This window comes from Onthophagus taurus, chromosome 7 (assembly GCF_036711975.1).
Source record: "Onthophagus taurus isolate NC chromosome 7, IU_Otau_3.0, whole genome shotgun sequence".
Classification (NCBI taxonomy): domain Eukaryota; kingdom Metazoa; phylum Arthropoda; class Insecta; order Coleoptera; family Scarabaeidae; genus Onthophagus; species Onthophagus taurus.
In genome coordinates this window covers 8,834,985-8,851,987 of record NC_091972.1, presented here as the reverse complement: position 1 = coordinate 8,851,987, position 17,003 = coordinate 8,834,985, and the positions used below count along the sequence as shown (strand labels likewise).

At 34.8% G+C, this 17,003-nt stretch overlaps 1 protein-coding gene across 2 annotated transcripts in view; it reads right to left on the bottom strand.

The window, feature by feature from the left end:
• Positions 1–17,003, bottom strand: part of LOC111424612 (cytosolic beta-glucosidase-like) — a 66,035-nt gene that overhangs the window by 9,659 nt on the left and 39,373 nt on the right. Inside the window, exons 3-5 of one of the 2 annotated variants that reach the window (XM_071198239.1) lie at positions 13,670–13,863; positions 3,110–3,201; positions 2,509–3,055 (exon numbers count right to left, since the gene is read on the bottom strand). The gene's annotated coding sequence lies outside the window, so the exon portion shown is untranslated. Of the gene's footprint in view, positions 1–2,508; positions 3,202–13,669; positions 13,864–17,003 lie in introns of both variants that reach the window. The other variant, XM_071198238.1, reaches the window with a different exon arrangement.

The following is a 17,003-nucleotide window of genomic DNA, read 5'->3' as shown; positions in this document are numbered from 1 at the left end:
GAACTGCTTCGTGGTCTAAAATTTCGGGTACATTTCCAATCTGTAACGCACGATCCGTCACGATCCTCCAATTTGTGGTAATCATCGAAAATTGGCTGCAATATGGTGAGGAGCCGTGGAAAAAGAAGAAAAATGGAAGATAAAAGTTCCGCCCAATCCTGGGGGAACTATCTGCCTTATTCAATTACTTTTAGACTTTCAGAGTATCTAAAACAGTGGTTTTCAACGACGTTATTTGTCTTTTAGAATATTCATTAATCAACGTTGGTAGTTCTGGTTTTAATTGTTATTCAGCGCTAGATTGTTGTATATTTTTATAGAACTAAAAGTAGAACTAACACTAGACCTAAAACTAGAAACCTTCGGGTTTAGCCGTACGTCTCTTAAGACGGCTAAACCCGAATGTTTCCAGTTCTAGGTCTAGTGTTAGTTTACATTTTTCATTGAACTAAAACTAGAACTAATACTAAACCTAGAACTAGAATCATTCGGGTTTAGCCGTCTTAAGAGACGTACGGCTAAACCCGAATGTTTCTAGTTCTAGATCTAGTGTTAGTTCTAATGCTAGTGTTAGTTCTAGTTTTAGTTGTTATTCAGCGCTAGATTGTTGTATATTTTTCATTGAACTAAAACTAGAACTAACACAAATTAATACCTATTTTCTTAATAAATCAAAACTGATTCATCGCAATAAGATTGAGGACTACTGGTTTAAAAGACGACAAAAAAGGCAAAAAAGTCGGTAATAAATGCTTCTATTGCGAATTCCCGCCGCCCATTGAACATGCTTCTTATTGAAAGTTTCTTTTTCTTTTCTTTAAACGAGAGACACGCAAAAGATCTCAAACGGTAGATACGATTGTTAGCTTCATGGTTTGCCTATAACCTATAGTGATAAATTCACTAAAGTATTTTTTGTGGTTTGTTTCAAAGCTTTTCTATGGTAGACATTTTCTTATCTCTACACTAATTTATTTCTAAGATTTTTATTTATCACATGGAAATTCCTTTATCACACTTATACATAACGACGTTAAATCTCTAATTGCAACGGTGACTCACCGTATTTGACATATTGCCAATCCGTATCGCATAAGCTATGTTAAGCTTAAGCGTGCGACGATGATCGATAATAATTGATCGCTTGTTGAACCCCGTAAGCCGTTGATGAATCGCGCGCCAGTCATCCGTCCATTACAGTCATTAACTGACCATTATGCTTATGAATTGTACTAGTGTACTTCAGAAAAATAACGGTATTACCATCAGAAATTCTATTCATTATCTTTTTGTATTATTTTTAATGTCAATCATGAATTAAGTCCATTTTCAAGTATCCAGAAACTCTCAATATTCTTAAATAAACGTTACTTAGAAAGCATCATCAGCATAAATTATTTAAATCCCATCTTAATAAAATTATTTTGAATTTCTCTTGATAATGTGATATAATCGATTTCTTCGTATCTTGATGCTTGTTCTGTCTTGATACTTTTGATAGTGAGAGCAGTTATAAGAGAGCGTGGATTATTACCATAAAATTCCGATAAATCTCCGTCTGTGAAGCCGGCCGACGGTGTGCGTGGTTAATCCGGGCGCAAACGCAAAACGAGAGTTAAAAAACTTTTCTGAGGCAAACTGGTCTCCAGTTTAACCCTCTCTCTCTCTCATTTGGCCGCCATCGCGCTGTACAAAGCATGGTGTTGCCGCCGCGGCATTCCACGGAAACCCAAAGCACCGGGTTTACATTAAATTAATCTCGATAAGAGTTATGTTCGCGACGTTTGTTTATGTGCGCAACCGGACCGATGTATCAGCGTCCCAATTGGTTTGTCACGAGGGTTAAGTGCTGCCAGTCGCCGTGAAGTTACCTTTACAAACATTTATCTTGTTGGTTTTAAGTGTTGTAATGACTTTTTTTTGAGTCAAAAGAAGTTATTGATTCATTTTAAGCTTTTATGTTAACTTAAAAAGTTATGTTTATGAAAAAATAACTCATATAGAACTTGAATTGAAAGTACAATCTAAGCATTAATCTAAGTATAATAATGTGTTTATCTTTCTATGTTCCTGTTATATTTTAAGCTTTAATAATACTAATTCTACAATTCAATTCTCTTAAAACAAACAATATTTAACGCAGAAATTTAGAGATAAATATATTTGGGCGTTACACACGTGGATTCATACAAACCACAGTGGCCGAAAATAACTCTGAAAATACATCATTTTATGTCGTATAGACACGCAACTCTTAATACCTGGTTAAATATGTTCCCACTATAGAATTGAAACAGCAAGATAATACTATATATACAGCAAGGCTAATTATATGCATTTAAAATGCTCTTGGGTGTGTCAAGCTCCACGTATGTACAAAGGTTTATAATTCTAAAGTAATAGTTCAATTCTTATTGTATTGTCGGATGAAATTAAAGTGATACAATGCCGAAAAAAACGACTATTTGACATTGAAATCAAAGTGAAATGAATGTATCAATAACTCACCTACGATCTTCTCAGTTGAAATCTTTTATTCGAGAATCGTGTTTTTAAGAGTTGCTCTCCAGAGTATTTTTCCATTCATCCCTGTTCTTAGCCATCTTAAATGTGCGCGCCAAACTTTGTGTCGTAATGTTGTTTATGATAAGGTCGAGACCATTTCTTCACCACATGTCCAAAAAATGTTGCAATGTTTTCCTCCACCATGCTTGCATCTTTTTTCTTGGTTTCAGTTGTAGTGACTCGTTAGTTCTCCTCGGTGTCCACGGAATTCTTAGAATTCTGCACCAGCAAAACATCTTTTGCACTAGACTCCTTACCTGCCTCATTTTCATTGTCAAAGAGATTGCATGACTTCTTCATATGTTCTTTAGTGTGGCTAGCTGGCTTCCCCTGTTAATCTCTCCGCTGGAGCCTTCTTCGTTAAAGTTCATTTAGTTCCTCTTCTGATGCCCCAATCAGGGTGATATTCCAGTCTTCCAAGACTTTCTCATGGTCCACTCGCCATAGATGTTGGACTGAGTATGCACCCTTACCTGACATTCTCTTCTACCTAGAATGGGTCGATCAGCTTGTTCTCAACACTTACGTATACTGTTATTCTCACAGAGATTGTTGATGATGGTTATGAAGTGTCTTGGTACTCCCATTTCATCCAGAGATTGTGCCTTTGAACGCAATCGATGAGCTTTGTGTAATCTATAAAGCATAAATAAGTAGGCATGTTAAATTCTTTGGCTTTTTCAATGATTTGTCTTATATTCAATATTTGCTCCTACACATATTGTTAAAGAATATATTTTTGATTCAAAACGGAATACAAGTTTTGATAATTTTACAAAATAACAACCATTTATAAAATAAGTTAACAATTAACACTTAGGCGTGGGTCATGTTGATATCATGAAACGATACCAGGATATGTACCTAATCCTGTTTTTAACTGTATTTTCTAAAATATCATGTTTGTTTTTTATTAAAAAACTGTTGAATCATATGTTTTTTAAGTAGTTTAATATTTATTGATTTAAAATAAAGCTAGTAGCATACCATGGTGATTATATAGCTCTCAGATGATTAGATAAGAGTATGAGATGACAAAACACAAAAAGAATACAAACTAAATCAAATAAAATTATTATTTTAATTGAATTAATATATCCTACCTTATAGACTTCAAGCTGTATGATTTTTGCACAAAAAGCTATTTAATTCTTAACCTTACTAAATCTACTGCTATTTCTTTTTCTAAGGAGAGGATTTATTCCGGAAATACCGGTTCAATAAATCCCCTCAATTTCAAGCTATTTTATAACCAGTTATATCAAAATAGCTAATTTCAGAAAGTGAACTTTTTAACTTGTTTATTAAGAAGATTGTAACATGGCATTCGAAACGCCAAATAGTGACGAGTTTAATAGACACTCGTTACAACCCGGAAGTTTCTAGTTTTATTTCTTGAAGGTAATTCTTTATAAAAACAATTTTCATTCAGGAACTTGGGAATTACTTTTGATGGCTGTGTCCTTCATGGCGAACTTTATTACAATTTTCTATTCTCTACATAGTACGAATAGTCTGTTTGATAAACTTCATATTGATGTACTGACTTAATATTATTCTTTTTGATATTTGTGTACATTTACATAAAATAAAATACGTTTCAAAGAATATATTCCCATTTAAATATTTTCACGTAACGTACGCACCATTAGGTATGTAAACGCGTTTTCGTGCACAACAATAGACGTGTTTTCGGGTGGTGGTGGATATAGGAAGAGAGTGGGATTGTAGAGGTATTCGTCGTAAACGACCGCCACCGGGAGACATATTCGAATTTTATGCTAATTCACATCTTATCTCGTTCGCTATACGTCTTGGCTCGTTTTAGACATTTCCTACTCGGTAGGTACGAAACTCAGTGTGCGCGAGCTAAAAAAAGATGGATATCGACATCGATCGTCTTTCACGTTTTTCGTCTCTTTTCGAAATTGTCATGCCGTCAACGTAAAAGAATGGCACGAAATTCGACGTCGCCGCCCCATCATCGAAAAAGGAAAATTGCTTAAAACCCTCCTTTTGTTACATGATCGTTGAGACTAAAGGAGGTTGAGAAACATTTTTCGGAGAGAGTTTATGGTTACAGGGCACGCACGTATGCGTTTTCTCTTTGCTCGCGCGGGAATCTTGAAGAGTTGCCGATCCGATGCCGCTAACTACTAATAACATCGGCAGTAAAGATGGCATTTATGCGTTCCTTCACCGAACGGGGCGTGCGACTGAAATAAATCTAGCAGGAACGAGGGGGGTATCGACGACTATGTGCCGACAGGAAACGCGACTTATTTCAAACCTACCGACCGTCATGTAGTCTGAAACGTTTACGTTTACGTTTGTTATTACGGCTTTCGAGGAACCTAACGTGAACACTATAGAACGTGAGCTAAAATGCAGTCACGTTCTGGTTTTACTGTAAACTATAAGCTTCTTGATTTGAACCAACTATATTAAAGACAAGTATAAAAGAAAAATATTTGTTAAGAAATTGAAATGAAAATTATCTAATTTGTTATGTATACACATCAGCTTAAATTTTGTTACTCCTCTTTAATTATTTATAAAAGCATTTCAGGTAAATAAGGCAAAAAGTCTTCTGGCATAAGCAAACAATCGACGCTAATAATAGTAAATCGCAATGGTTAGGCCTTTTTAGACCTCTTTCGTGAGTTTTGTGATCATAATTCTGTTCTCTCATTGTGTTTTCTCCTTGGTATCTTCCTCCAAAAGAGTCCTGATGGATAAGCGCAATTGGTGACTTGCTCTGAGTTGTATTTCTCGTTTACTAGATATTACCTATTGACGTATAGTTTATAGGATAGAAAATTTTATAAAATAAAACTCTGGAGGAAGTAATCTTTAAGGATAAGTTATTATCTTGATGTATTTCTTAACATTAGCACCAAATTCCGAAACCTCTTGCTCTCGGCAAAACTTTCAGGTTTATTTTCAACATTATATTTTAAGTCTGCAATCGCCGCTGGTAATAGTAAACATCGCAATGGTTAGGTCATCTTCCGTTTTATGATCATCATCCTCTTCTCTCATTATCGCTTTGAGCGCAACTGAGACTGCGACTGCCATAATTTTAGCAAAGTCTTCTTATCCATCGTGAATCGTTTTTTAATATTCGAACCAGTCCCAAAATGTAAAAGGAGTTTTTCACACCCTTTGAAGTTTTTCCATATTTTCATGAATAGAAAATCTTTGCTTAGAAATTGTTTCACCCTTTTTGCTTTAGTATAAGTCTGCAATTCACCTTAATCATATTTTTAATTATTTAGTTTCCTAAATGTGTTGTGTTCTTCTTCTTATCATTTTTTTTATAATGTTCAAACGATGATAATTAACCATCCACACAAATATAAACACTCTTTTACTTGAATTTTAATATCTTGAAGTGAAACTTTTGTAAGATACGACTTGCCAAGTCATGTGATACTTCGACATCTGTTGTAAAATAACGACGCCGTGGACATAACCACTGGCTAACTAGCAACAGCTATGAAGCTACCTCGTGACCCAAATCTCAGCTCACAATTCAAACTCAAGAACAAGTTGAGTGGAGACGAAAAAAGTAGAGTTGATCCATTTAAAAAAAAAAAAGTTGAATTAAATTCAAACATAATGCTGAATTGATGCTTCTAATTAAATCATAAACCATTAAATTACCCTAATGGAGATATTTCTCTCGTTACGGTCGATTTGCTATAAATTTATTCCACCTAATTTTTGGCACTACAAACTGTATATAAACGACGAGACGATCATGGTGTCATTTGGACAAGGTCAACAGGCTAAAATTTAGTTCGGCATTTTGTGGTTTTCACAAAAAGCTATGACGAATCGAATGTTGTTTAATTTGGCTTGATTAAATTCGAAATTCATCGCGTCTTTTTCAAGGTGAGAAGTAAATAAAAAATTGTAGTGTTATTCTAGACGATGAATAACGAAAGAAACGAAAACGCAGGGTTATCACAAGGACGTTACCTTTTTCCAAGCAAAACTTTTCCTTTGCAAAACTACCCAATGCCTGTACTATTAAACTATGTTGCATTTTATGTGGGACAGTACAAGTGCATAGTAGTTGCGTAACTATGGTTTCTGCATTCATATATTGCAAGTTATATCAGATTCGTTTGGTGCGAAGATTATCTAAATTCTACAAAATTTTTAACATCGTACAAAAGTTACAAAAGTATTTAAAGGATTACTGCCAGTGAAATGTTATAAATCTTCTCAATTAAGCTTAAGGAAAACGTTTTATTACAGTTGAAAGTAAATTAATAGATTTGTGTACATTGATTTTACCATAAATTAATTTTACTTGTGGTTATTGAAACTTTATGAATTGAAACAAAGCAAATGTAAAAAATACTTTTGACATATTTTGACTGGGAATTAAAATTGAAGGCGAATTTACTTGTCTTACAGTTATCAAGACCGCACTGCACTAACTCCAAGACTCCAACCTACTGAACACATTATTTTTAAGTATTTATATATTGGTTATATAGTAACCACTATATGAGTAACATTAAGATATCCTCAGCCCTCGAAATTCGAAATCGTTTGTTCGTGATAAAATTCCAGTTCTCTTGATAACTCGGTTGTGGATTAAAACCATTTTTAACCAATCCGTTGCTAAAGAATGAGTTTGATTTAGCTGAGCCCATACGGTAATGTGTATTTATAATAAATAAATAGATTGTTGTTTTCTTATGTTTTTACGAAAAGTTTCCCAGTAAAATAGCGAGAACTGTTGTACTAGACACAATGGACCAATAAATACGTCGCATCGTTTATTCACCATTATTTACAAATTTTCGTATTAATAACGCATGAGAAAGGTTCAGGGAGACGCAGTCGGCCGTGTCGGTAGCGAACACGTTTCCCGCTGCGATCTTATGCAAAGTTTTAAAGCTTTCCAATGAAAAAAGGTTTCATGATTGTTTTGTACCCGGTCAAACCGGGTAATTAGCACTCCGTACTTGACTACAGTACCAATATATTTGCGTATATTGCTAATTTTCGCTCAATAAAATTCATGACCACCTCATAAATTAATCCAACAAAGTAACCATCGAATTCTTATCATTTTAAAACTCGTTTTGTTTTCCGAATAAATTACATTGCTATTATCTTAATTTAAGTTACTTAACGTGGACGACAATAACGATTCCTAATCCTTAGTTTAACGCGTTTCGTCTTCCCCATTTTAAGTCAGGTTGTCGTCTTCTTCGTACACCTGATTGATAGGAATAGCTAAATCTACAAACCTGCTCGTTCGGTTTCCCTCCGTAAATGGAGTCGCAGGAACGGTCTCTGTTTGGCCGTTCGTCTGCTTGAAGAGGACGACTGCAGCACGTCAACTGAAGGACAGGTGAACGCTATCTCGTCCCAACCGGTTTTCAACGGCATTTATCTGTGTGGAGGCTCCACGTCCCGCGTATTCCCTCTTTGCCCCTCCCGATGGTTTCGACTTCGGCTTCTTCTTCGTCTTCTTCATCTTCTACCCACCCCTCGATGATGCGCGCGCGGTCACAACAATGTAAAGACGTTTTCAGCGACTTACTCTCATCACTCCGGACAATGACTACTGTCTTTATTTTTTTTACATCTTTTGCAATCTTAAAGTGGACAACCTCTTTGGAGGATTTCTTCATTCTAAATGTGTTCTTCTTTAATTTAAAGCGAGAAATACAAAATGTCAGCTTAACGATGTCCGGAAGCTACCTCTACCGGTTAACGGACGATCCATTCTAAGCATTGATTTCGCGATTATAGTTGAATGCACAGATCAAGATAAAACTAATTGCGCCATTTCGATATTACGCGATTATAAACCAACTTCTAGATCCAATTTAGAAAGTCAAAAAAGAAGTTATTGGTTGGATTGTTCCTCTTGCGAAAAACCGTGTATAATTGCCGGTTGCGTCGAAGAGATGCTACCAAAACCATAAATTATGCCAGAGACGGCGATTGCTCACGATGGAGATTAGGTATTGCGAGTTTACCGCGCGCGCGAAAAAACAAATTGCACCATTAGAGGCCGGGAATCTTTATGTTATTTATGCATCGAGATGGAACGGCAATTTTACATTTTGCGGCGTGGCGTCGATTACTTTACAAGATGCGATTTTAATTTGATATGATTTCATCTGGAACGGTATACTTTAAGATTAAAATCTTTTAATATGCGAAGGTGAGAGAAACATACTCAGCCGATGTGTGAATGGCGAAGGCGCCAAATGAATAGGATAACAAGAACAACAAGTGACTCAGAATAAAATCCCTATCAAGGCAAGAAAATGTTTACAGAAACGAGTTAAAAATAGTTACAAGTTTAATAATTGTTACCTCCATAAATACCTAAGATTATCTAAGATTTATAAGGATTATGAAGATATACATTTATAGAATATGTAACGAGGACGATATAATGAGTACAGTACATTCCTAGATGGCTCCAGAGCCATATACAAATATAGCATGCGAAAGTCGTTCATTAACCTGATTACATAGCTTCCAACCCGGTTGTTAATTAAGCTTCTGTTGGAAGCCGTTTCATTTTAATTACCTGCTTCCCTGTTTTGAATCATGAGGATTCATGGCTGACGATTCTTTTTTCACAACAAATATTCAAGTAGAGACATAATGAAGGAAACACCTTAATATTTATATCACACTTAAATATACATATATAGAGTGAGGAGTTTCCTCGAATTCCTATTCCCGTCCAAGGTGTTAATCCCTCCACCCTTGGAATGAGGCAGACGATTGTTCCAGATTCCTAGTTCGCCAATTGTGCTGCTATTTTCTTGTGGGTTTTGTAGTGCCATATTCCAATCAGGCTGAGGGTTAAGTTTATAGCTACGATGTGATTAATGAATTCTACCTACTGTCCTTCTTGATAGTTCTATTTCCCAATGAGCTTGTTTTGTCGGTAACTGGGTCACATTTATTGACGATGTATGGATTATTATTGGCGTTGTATAAGGTAGTCTCTATTTTATTGGTTCTGGAGAACTACCACGTGTAGATATCGGGTAATTTCTTTCTACGTTGGACGGTCGACTTCTTTTTCTTTGGATTGAAACTGTAGAAGATATCAATTGGAGAAAATCATCAGCAATTTTTAGTTCAAATTTTATTAGATGTTTTCTGTAAACAAACAGAAAATTTTTATGTACTACTTTCTAGAGTTGTGATTAACTTTGTAGACAGAAAGGTGCATCCATAAACATTTTCACAGACAGTCGGGCCGTCCTAAAGGCAATTCAGGCCTACACGTGTGACTGCACTGATTAGAGAGTGTATCAGCAACCTGAGAGGACTCGATAGGGGCAATGATGTTACTCTATGGTGGGTTTCAGGACACAGAGACATTGAGGGCAATGAAAAGCCGGATAAGCTGGCCAAAGAGGCAGCGAAAACACCCCTTATTGGACTCCAACCCGGTTATGGGCTACAAAAGAGCCACTTAAAACAGGTAATCAAAAGTACCTCAAAGGTGAATGCGTCTCCAGAGGCCGCCTAAGACACAAATTTTTCAGTAAGGTTTATTGTTAAATCACTTTAGACATACAAGATTATGAATGATTATGAATTTCATACCATAAGAACCTTTTTACCGTTTTTTAGCAACTGATTGAATTTTAAGTACAGTACTTGTTGCAAAAATTCCCATTTCCTTCAACACAACCAAAAGGCTTGCTGACGTAAACCAGTTATCAAAATAAATGTTCCTTTGATCACAATTATTTGCTCATCAACATATTAATGACCTTCTTGAAGGAGTTTATTGAAGTAGTCTCTGCGGATGTCTAGTAAAAGACTTATCTTGCATAGCTTATCACAGTTTAAATGTTTCCTTTTAGGTTGGTTGTAATTATCATTAAAATGTAAGCACTGTTTTTTGAGGCATTTAAATCGCTTTAAACTAATTTGTATCATCTTCAACACAGCAAAGTTCTTGCTCACCTCCCACCTCTTTCGTTAATCCCTCCCAAATTCTGCTCCAGTACCGCAGGAACGTCTTTCACTTTATCTCCCCTTTTTCATCAATAGAAACATTTCAATTGCAGTTTGAACCTCGCTGTATGTCATCAAAACACAAAAAGAAACAACTAAACCAAAAACAAAATATCGGTATTCATAAAGACGGTCAGACAGTCAGAAAGTATGATGGTATATCGAAGGATTATATTGAAAGAGCTGAAGGTTGGCCGTCATTAGCATCACGCTAAATCCGCCATTACCGTGGTGTACCCGCGGTGAGCGATAGCTCATAAACGATCTGAGAAGAAGGAAAGGATGTGTGCGGATTCGAAGAGTAGGTAAAAGTCAAAGAAGAATGAAGCAGGAGGAGAATGTAAAGAAAGAGGTGGAGAAGAGACTTCGTCGTCGTCTTCGGTCGGTGCTAATTTGCAATACACGTTTGCCGAGAGAGAGTCAAAAGGCATCTCTTCTCCGCTTGCCGCTACCCACGTGTTTTATCGTTGTCGGTCTCTTTCCCTTCTTGAGGTCCGCCGTCTTGTAAACGTTGTTAAAACGGCGTACGGACGAGAGCCACGTCGTCTTCTTCGAGTGAACCGGTTGCTATCCTCGTAACCGGCATAAATTCAAACTATTTAGATCGGTCCGGAGAGGAAACGTAAATTCCGGACGCACGCTTAATTCGACGCGGATGCTATTTATAATGGGTTCGGAGAGATATTCCAGTTACTGCGTAATGGCCATCACTACCAACGGTTTATGATCGAGAAGATTTGTTTAGGACCTTTCCTTTTATTTGAACTACATTAAGTTAAAACTTGTAAATGTTATTAAAGTCCTTATGAGTCATACTTTGAATATAAGTAACGGAATGTGGGATTGGTCTAATATTTTAAGTAGATGTACAGTTATTTTATATTATAATACATCCCACTCTACTCAAAATGGGGAAGCTTTCTCTTATTTTATTATCAAATTACACTTTCTATTAATCAAATTTACCAATAAACTTATTAAGTAGCAACTAAAAATACCATTTTTCCACTTGAATTAATCCCAAACAATCGAAAATTTTCCATGCTTTCAATAGTTTCTTTTGTTATAATCAACAAAAGGTGAAACTTTCCGCCAGCAACACCAAGAAAAGTGATTGTCTCACGGCGACGATTGGTTCCATTCGATTTTTTCACAATTACCATCATCATCATTCTCAGCCCGCCACGAACCGGATTATTTTTCGATTTACCTCCTTCGAACCTCACCTGACACGTAGGCGGCTCGTCGATTAACTCAAGGATACGCCCGAAATCTCTATGGACGGTCCTTTTTCGCCCGCCGGATGTACCGACGGCTACTCTCTCATAATCAACTTAATTGGGGTCTAAATATTTTGAGAGCAATAGGGCGCAGATTACGGTTGGCAGGGTGGTCCGATTATTTGCATTAAAATGTGTGCACAACAGAAAAGTATATTGATCTTATGTTTAATTGTCGGAAATTTTAATTGAAGCAAAAACACGCTTTGTTCATTATCGTTTTAGCTTTTTCGTTGATACAGATACTCAACCCCCTTTTATGGTCGACCGAAACGAAGGGTTAATTGACCGGACTGGTATTTAAATGACGTTAATTATCTTTGTTATCAATCAACGTGACTGACAATGATTACAGAGTTATATTTCAATCATTGAAGCAAATATAGGAGAACCATATGTCACGTTAAAGTGAGATAGATAGAGTATTTTGCGTTATATGGATGAGATTTTAAAAGATATACATATTGATGAGTTTTATTTGTATTTCAAATTTGTTCGATTTGATTAGATTTCCATAGATTACCAAATAGGACAATTTTCCTTAAAAGGTTCAGTATAATGTCGTAAGAGTAGTAGACATATATCGGCGAAAAAAGACACCAGATCCTGGTAAAACATTTTTATAGTACCACTTAGAATCTATAAATGGACGATGTCGACAGTGTAGACGTGAGCTTTTAAATCCAAACGCAGGTTTGCGAGCTTGTTAACAGCTAAAAGGAATCTCTGTTAGCAATTTTACCGAAGGTTATATACTCTAAATAGCAATTAGAGAAAACATTAATTTCAAAAATTTAGAAAGGCCAATTAATCACGTCACCTTATTAGATTCGTTTAAACAATTTTGATAATTCCACGAAACGATCAAGCAAAAACAAGTACGCCAACAAGGTCTCTAATAGTATCGTAACGATTAAAATATGCTAAGTACGGTTATCCAAGCTCTCGCTTGTACTATAAATAGAAGGCAAAAATCAATGTCCCAGTCCGAGTGTGGAGTCGTGACGGCATTATTTCACGTACCGTCGTTTTCCTCTGGCACCAGATAAGCAAATTTCTCAATACTTGCTGTGTACTATGTGCGCATTCCCTTATGCTAAAAAGATACCGTGGTGTTGCTGGAACTAGCTTCATCGAAACATTAACTTGATATTCATACCATTACCCAAACAACATCTTCTAATGGTCATGCGATATGATAACAAATCCAGTTTTATGCAGCATCTATTCGAAATAAGCATCGTTTATAGTCATGTAAAGGATTTGATAAAATAGATATGGTTACAACTAAAAATAATAATGTGTGCAGAAATTTTACATTTTTTTAAATGAATTGCATGTTCCATCATGCAATGTCATGCATGATTCAATATTATAATGCAAATAGCATTAGAAATAACCATGGAGCATCATTTTCGCTAAGCAAGTTCATTCATCCGATAGGAAACCCAAACTGTGATAAACAGTCGTTTAATGTCTAAATAATCGATAGAATTGTGATAAATACGATATTCGCGATATGTATTTAATATTTATTATATTAATATTTATGCATTCATTTATTTTGTAATGGGGCTATTTTTTTAATATTTTGTATTCAAATAGAAATAAAATTCAATATTTTCTCCCTAAGGTTTCTAATTAGTTAAAAGTTTCCAATCGTTTTGATGTTCAATGTTTTAATGTCGCATAAAAGCTGAAACCATTTTTGAGAAAATTTGTCAGATCTTTCTTTTGAAAAGTCTGAATATCTAACATATTTGAAGAGATAAAATAAGAAGATATCATACTCTTACCTTTAATTTATCCTTAAAGCGCCATCACACTTGTTACAGTTCTATGATCAATTTCATCTCTCTACGAATCGCTGCCTTCAAGTTATGCTTATCAAGGGTTGGTATTGATAAATTTTATCATTCAAATATCCCCACAAAAAAAGTTACACATTATGACATTACTTGCTTAAGGAGGCTAGGACACATCTCCAAACCTGAAAAACAAGATTTTTAATAAGTAGAAATAAAACTTAATATCTGCAGTTTTGGAAGAGATGAATTATGATGGGCTGTAGTAATGAAAATCGTCAATTTTGATATTTTGCGCATTTCCAGTTTTTAAGCAGAATATGAAGACAATTGAGTAATGTATGGTTATGAATTATATTGTTTTAATCCATAATAAACAATTTATGTACAAAATATTTATCTCCATAATCTTTAGTTTTTGAGTTATAATGGGCTTTATTAATGAAAATCGTCAATTTTGATATTTTGCGCATTTCCACTATCTAACTAGAAAATCGAGATAGTTCAACTTCGATGTACCTGAATATAATGACCTGCTCTATTATGTTCTGGTTCACTTCCAGCTTACTTGAAAGTGCCTCTTTCGCTGTTGTCATGCATTTAGTTTTTCGAACAGCAATGGACATGTTGAATTGTTTCGCTATCTTGTTAAATGCTTGTAGGTTTTTCTGTAGATCATTCTCGTTTTCAGCAAAGAGAACAACGTCATCAGCATAAGAGAGGATCACAAATTTTTGATCACCCATTTTGTAGACCCTGCTCGTCTTGACTTTTTTTATGAATTCATCCAGCAAGAGAGATCTTGTATGGATGAAAAATATTGTCGTTCAGTTAAACGTTATTGAGACCAAAGTGCACCCAAAAAGAAGGGATGTTCCCCATCTAATGTGTCAATTAATATTCTTATAATCTACTTGTTGATTCTATACATTCATTGCATAAATTGTTTATAATAAACCAAAAAGACATCATACATAACCAGATTAAGCTTACCAAATGCGATAGGGAAAAGAATAACTGTATTATATTTTTAGTTAGAAATAGTGATTTTATTACAAATAAAAATTGTTGATTTTCGTTATTAAAATCACAACTCAAACACTAAAACCGCTGTTGAAACACATCTAGTATACAAATTATTCATAATGAACCATAAAAGAACAATTCATAATTAGTTCCATATACATATAATGTTTGTCGGTATTGTACGATAATTACTTATTTGCGTATAAGATTGTTCACACTATTCAATATTCGATTAACATAATCTGTTAAGTGCGTGTGTAATAACACGGTTAAATTTTTTTCAACAAAAATCAATTTGCTTTACAGCTCGCTGCCCTTGTTCTTATTTCAGGAGTATGTGTAAACCTCTGAATGCTACCAGATGCCCATTAATCGTTAGGTACGGCGCAGGTGCGTAATTTTTACTGCATTTTATGTGAGCAAATTTGTCTTCTGCTGACTGAATTCGCAATGACTTTTATACGAACCTGAGACATAACATACTACAGACAATTTATTTGCAGATGCGCTAATATACAAATATTTAGTCCAATACTAAATTGGAAATAAATTTGTAAACCCAGCTTATCTTCTAAAAATTTGTTTTCTTTGTGGTGCACATTTCATTTTCTAACTGTATAAACGTAATAGTAAAGAATAAGTGTTGTATACGAAAGCACAAACTCGAAATAGAAACGTTACGCAAACATCGCCGGATCGAAAATACATATAGTTATTATCTTTATTAGAGCTAGTTTCTTTCCATATATTTTTACTTCCTCCAAGTTGACAAAATGACATTAAGTTTGTTGTTTGACATCAAAAACTTGGATATGTTTTTTAGTTCCTGAGTTAGATAGCAACAAATCAATCAATTACAAACTTTTTCCGTGTTATTTCAGTTTCGTTATCTTCGTTATCTATACAGATACATAAAAGATATATACATTGTTAGAAAGCTTGATTGTTTGATGGCAAATTCAATATTATGCAGTATCATTACTAAGAGTAATCACTTAAATAGCACACATAGTCATATAATGAGATGATTTGATATGATGTTTTTGTAAATAATAAGCAATTTATTACATAGTATAATTTCTTCATACTATATGAAGGTACTCATAAATAAAAATGAGATATTAGGACTTATTGTTAGTAGGATTCTATTTTTTCCTGAATCTTTGAATTGAACTGTTGAATTGAACACGCAAGCGCTGAAAGTGCTATAGCACGTGGCCCATTTGGGTCCATCGTCGTCGGATTCCAGCAAACTTTGGAGTCGCCGCCGCGCCGCTTCACTCAGTTCGACTTTGCTTGCCGGTGAGCAGGGTTGTTGAACCGACGACGGCGCCACCGAGAAAATACGTCGCGACGCTCATCGGTCTACTTTTCACGAAACACTTTGCACTAAAAACGAACTTGTATACTATTTTTTCTATTCTCCCCAATTACATCGTTACATAAAAATCAAAGAAGCATAAAAAAAATTTCTGTCTATTTTTGAAATAAATCATTGGGTTAGTTTTGTTTTGGTAATTTCGTAGTGAGTGTTCATTAACGAAGACTGCATCATTACAACGCAACGACGACCTTTATTTTCCGGTGTAGAGATGGAAGGGAAGAAGAACACGTGGGATACCACCTGAAACTTTCTACGGGGGCCTCATTCAATTTCGAGAAAGGTACGGTACCACCAATTCCGTACACAATTTTCACGTAACCTACATTCATTATAAATGAAATGAAGTGTGAGAAGTGAGTTTTTTGCTGATTTGATGATGTTATTATGTATTTGATGATGAGAGTTATGTCGCGAACGATTTTTTTTTTGCTTTGCTTCGATGCAGTGGAATTAAAAAACAGATTTTTTAATAAAAATCAAGAACAGTATGTGATTTCCATTCACTCATTTATTTACAAGGTTTTTATCAAGGTTCCCCTTTATTTTCCTTCTTGTTTAACATATGATATACAACATACTATTTGTATATCATACACGAAAAGTGATAATTACTGCAATTTGTTTATCTAACGGAATAACGTTAGATTTTGCAAAACAGATCCAGTTTTAATAAACATGTTTATCCGAAACCATTAATTTAGAGTTTATGGTATTTTATGGTTAAATATAATTTAGATATTTTAATATTAGCAAAAGAATCTTGATTTTACACTAATCAACATACCTTTTCATAAAATATAAGCAATTAATTTGTAAGTTGTAATTCAATGTAATAAATTACTGTACTATGAATACTAACGTGCGATTTCTCATAAAACGTGATTTCGTTTTCAACAAAATTAACAATTTAGATTA